Source organism: Myotis nattereri, assembly GCF_964212035.1.
Source record: "Myotis nattereri genome assembly, chromosome: 5".
Taxonomy (NCBI): Eukaryota; Metazoa; Chordata; class Mammalia; order Chiroptera; family Vespertilionidae; genus Myotis; species Myotis nattereri.
Window position 1 is genome coordinate 1434676 of NC_138080.1, and position 5338 is coordinate 1440013.

Genomic DNA, 5338 nt, shown 5'->3' on the forward strand with positions numbered 1-5338 from the left:
GCCTCGTCTCCGACGTGTTGGAATGCATGGTGGTTTCACCCTCCGACCGATGTTTGTTCGACGGACTCAGGCAGGAAACATACTGGACTTTGTACAAAACCCAGCGTGGCCAAAGCACTAGTTAGAATCGCACTTGGGGGTTTTGTAAAGTGTTCCTTTCAAAACACGTTTGTGCCACAAGCACAAAACCAGCTAAGCAAGGCCCCGCCGCGGCGTCAGGAAAACGCCGATTTGAGTTGCGTGTGCAAACAGACATGGAGACGTGTCAAAGCCACCCACAGGCCTACAGGGACCTGACTCACCTCAGAGTCATGAAGAATGCTGTTGCTGAGATTCCTGGGCTGTTACTCATTGCCCGCAGGGCGTGCTGGGGAGGAGGGGAGGTTAAGTTTGAGCTACAGTTTTACAATAAAGGACGTATTTGCTGTGAACAATCGCCGTGAGAGTGAAACGTTGGTCAGAGCAGCATGGCACCACGGGGTCTTCTGCTCCCAGTGAGAGAAGAACGTGCTAGAAGAACGCGCAGTGGGACTATCCCATGAGCGTCTCGTTTACTGGCACCAACACGTCATCTCTGCTTTATATCTAGAAACAGGGCCCTTGGTCATTCATTCCAGGGGCTTGAGTGTGGGAGCCCCACGGGGGGCTCTTTATCCCCAATGGCCGGCCCGCTCCGGCCCAGGCCTGGCCCTCTCCCTGCGTCCACTGCCCACCGCCACCCTCCCGGCCACCTGGGCTCCCTCCCTCCTCTTCCTCCTCACCTCCTCAGGGTCCCTGCTCACAGTTCATGATCTCGAACTTTATGTCTGTGAGCCTCAGCTTCCCGTGTGTGCAACTCAAGGGGTGATACTAGAATGCCCCCCACCTGGTTTTTATTAAAATGAACCCTGGCCCAGAAGCGTGGATCAGTGGTTGAACGTCGAAATATGAACCAGGAGGTCACGGTTTGATTCCCAGTCAAGGGCACATGCGCGGGTTGTGGGCTCCATCCCCAGGGTGGGGCGTGCAGGAGGCAGCCGATCCATGATTCTCTCATTATTGGTGTTTCTATCTCTCTCCCTCTCCCTTCCTCTCTGAAATCAATACAGTATATTTTAAAAAATAAAATAAAGCAAAGGATCCTGACCATGTGTGTGAGGCACCTGGCCCCCTGTCAAGAGCACCCGTGTCTCAGAGGCGTGCCCTGCATTCAGAGGGTGGGGTGTGGAGGGGGTTCCCCTAAGAGCGTCTATCTGTGCTTCTCCCGCTCAGCACGCATCCGAGGAGACTGGGCAGGTCGCCGGAGGGCGCGGCCTCGTGTCTGTGTCGGCCCTGAGGGCGCCCCGTCTCCAGCGGCAGCTGATCTTACACCCGTGACGAGGACAGGGACCCGAGGAACCACACATGTGCTGGTGGCTGCTGTGTGTTCAGTGGCGTGGAAGCAGGGAAGCCATCAGTTACAGGTGTGGTTTCAGACCGAAGCCCCTCTCGCCCACGAACCGCCTGCGTGTTCTCCCCGTGACCAAGGGGACGTGACGTGTGTGTGTGTGTGTGTGTGTGTGTGTGTGTGTGTGTGTTGATTCCCAGTTTCCATGGCGATGCTGGGCTTGCTCTTGGCTCTACCCTCGTAACAAATGCATCTCGTAACGTTTCCCAAATGTCGGACGCTGGTTATTGGTCATAACACGTACTCCAAACAAAGAGACAGAGTGTATGTGACCCCCAGGCCGAGGCCCCCGGTGGCTGGCCCCCGCCTTCGTGTCCGGCGAGGGGCTCTGAGTCCCCGGCTGTGGACCCGGGAGGAGGAAACGGGGCAGAATTCACGGGGCTCGGACTGACCTCGAGCCTCTGTGTGCAGCCTGTGCGAGGCGGGTGGCAGCCAAGACCCCCATGTGGCCCTGGCTGGCGGCTTTGGGGGTGACCCGACAGCCACCTGTGCCGGCGGGACCCCTGGCCTGACCCTGGTCCCTCCTCGCAGGCCCTCCCCACACCGCCCCCTCCGGGCCACCCTCACAGCAAGCCCTGGCCCCAAACACCGAGAGGAACCTTCCCATCCGTCAAAACAGCGCCCGCATCCCAGGCCCGCCTCCTCCGTGTCAAGGGTGGAGCCACGCGGAGGCCGCGGCGGGGGGCAGACCCCCCAGGAGAAGAGCCGGGACTTGGGGGACGCGTCTGCGCGGAGCGTGGGTCTCAGGCCGCGGGGGGATGATCAGGGATGGAGGGCAGGCGAGGCCACGCGGGCAGAGGAGGAGTGTGAGTGTATCTTCCTGTTCCCAGGGCCCCCAGGCAGGAGGGGGAAGGCGCTGCTGGCCACGGGGTAACTCACTGTAAAACACGGCGCTTAAGACGCTTTTCCTCAAGCTCGGCCGCCAGGCCCGAGAGGCCTGACCGACAGGAGGTGGGGGGTCTGGCTCGGGGCGCTCCTTCCCTGGCGCTGGGGGGAGCCTCGAGGGGGGGGGGCGTCTCAGCTGCAGCTCTTTGCTGTGCTCGGTGTTTATGGGGGGCTTCTTTTTCTTGCGCCCCCCCCCCCGATTTCATGAGGCAGGAAAACAATCTGACTCCTTGTTGGAGGTCAGGCCTCACTACAGCCAGAGATCAGGGGCAGCAGGCCTGTTTGGGGGGCTGCGGGCAGCCCCGGGCAGGGGAGGGGGCAGAGCTGGGGGAGGGAAGGGGGGGGTGCCGGGGGGACCCACAGAACAGGAGGCTGGGCCTCAGTCTGGCTTCTCCCCCGTGGGAAGCAGAGAAACGCTGACAGCTGAGCACAGGGCGTGGGCTCCCACAGGCCTGGGAGCAAAGCCCAGGGCAGGGGCCACGGAGGCCGCGAGGGCGACGCCAGGGGGAAGGCACAGGCCCTCAGGGCGCGGCGGGAGCACGGACATTAACAGACTCTCCCCTGAGTTTGCCCTGAATCCCGACAACTGTCAGGTGGGGCTGCTCGGGGCCCTGGGGGCCAAGGCGATGTTCTCTGTGACCTCCCCCCCCCACCACCCCGTTTTCCTGGACAAGGTCACAGCTCTGCCCTGGTCTCTGGGGAGCGAGCGGTGCCAGCAGATGAGGCGACATCGGAAGGCTTTTAAGACGCGTCCGGTCATAAGAACCCTTTCTGGCGGAAGCGCTGCTGAGGATGCTGTGAACTTGGGGGCCGCCACGTCGGGGGGCTGCCTGGGGACCTGGGGGTGGGAGGGGAGAGGCGGTCCCACTCTGAGCCCTGGTCCCCGCCTGAGGCCGCCCCGCTGCGTGGACAGCACAGCTGAGCAGGGAGGCAGCCAGGAGGCGGGGTTCCTGGCTGATCCCCTCATCCCGTCCACGGAGTTTCCCGTGAGAACTGGCCGAGGTTAACCCGCCTCGGACGGTGCAGGTGCTGGTTGCCGACCGGGGAAAAGTGCTGGAGCCAAACTAAGAATCGAGCGAGTCCCTGAGCTGCCACCCGTTCCCTGGGAGTGAGAAAACGTGGGGGGAAGACACCTTCAGGTTTTAATTCTTTTTGTGATGATCTGAAAGGAGAATCCATTTTACATTTATTTTTCCTGTAAAATCATAAGGAAAAGAGGGTCTTCTTCGTGGCGTCTTCCTGTGCCTGGCGTGGTGTCCGAGTGTCCCCAGGGGCGGGGGTTGGCCCCCCCGGGAGTGCTGAGGGGTGTGGCCAGGCCACTCGGCCACCCCTGACCGACCGGGCACGCACGGTGCCTCCATCTGGCACGTGTGTGGGAACCGCAGACAACTGCAGTCACGTCTGTTCTCACATGTTTCTGGGGCAAAAGCGAAACGGCCCCTCTCTTGTCCCAGGAGCATCACAGCCGTAGACTCCAGGGTGTGGGCCTGAGGGGATGGGGACAGGGTTCCACTTCGGAGCTCATCCCCTTGGGGATCTCGAGCTGGGTTCTGCCCCCCACTCCCCCCCATGGGTGTGGGACACATGACAACCTTCTTCCACACCAGGGATGATGGGAAATGCAGGTTCCCTTCCAGGTGGAAAAAGAAATCCCAGGATGTTCATTTAACAGCCTGTTCCTCCAGGAATGGGATCCCCCAGCTCTGTGCAACCCCCCTGACGGGCACCCTCTCTCCTGCTTCCATCAGCCGTGTCCGGGAGCAAACAGACCCCTGTCTTAGGAGAAAGGCTGCAAGAGGTCTCCTGGGAAACGCGGCCTGCTCATCGCATTAGGCACTGTGGGCTCGGCAGTGTGGTATGCCAATATTCCCCAATCGTAGTGCAACCCTTTCTTTTCTTAAAAAAAAATAAAAATAAAAAAAATATATAAATCCTATATAATAAAAGCCTAATATGCTAACTGTCCAGTTGTCCGGTCATCCATTCAACCAATCAAAGTGTAATATGCTAATGATATGCTAAGGCCACTCAACTGCTCTCTATGATGTGCACTGACCACCAGGGGGCAGAAGCTCCCACTGGTAGGTGAGCTTGCTGCTGGGGTCCGGCTGATCAGGACTGAACAAGATAGTCTGGACCTGCCCTGGAGCCCACCTGTGGTCCCTCCCCAGGTGTCCAACTTCCTGCATTCCTCCCCGCCCCCGATTGTGCACTGGTGGGGGTCCCTCGGCCTGGCCTGCGCCCTCTCACAATCTGGGACCCCTCAGGGGGGCACATGACTGTCAGGTAGTTCCATCTATATCATAAAAGCCTAAGTGAACATTACAGCGGAATGACCAAAACTGCTGGTCACCATGAGCCTCTCCCGCCTCCGTGGCAGCGCTAAGGAGCAGTGAGCTGAGTGGTAAGGAGCGAGCAGGCTGGAGGGAAGGGGCAAGGGGTCCTGGACTGCGAGAGGGAGGTCCATCTGCCAGCTTAGGCCCGATCCCCCCGAGGGGTCCCAGACTGCAAGAGGGCACAGGCTGAGCTGAGTGACCCCCCACAACAGTGCACACATTTCATGCACCGGGCCTCTAGTATATATATAATTTTTAAAAAATCTTCACCCAAGGATATTTTTCCATTGATACTTAGAGAGATGCTCTATCCACTGAACAAAACTGGCTAGGGCGCACATATATTTGTATTGATTTCAGAGAGGAAGGGAGGGAGAGAGAGAAACATCAATGATGAGAGAGAATCATTGATCGGCTGCTTCCTGCATGCTCCCTGCTGGGGATCGAGCCCGCAACCCGGGCATGTGCACTGACCAGGAATCGAATCATGACCCCCCTGGTTCATAGGTCGATGCTGAACCACTGAGCCACACTGGCCGGGCTGGAACTTTTTCTTGTAGTTTGTTTCCTAAATCTCCAACTTTTCCACTGACGCAGGGGAAATTGGAAAACCTCAGTAGTGAAGCCCGTTTCATCATCACAGTGTGACTTACGGCCCGTCTGCTCTTTGCCTTAGTTGAAGACAAGCTCA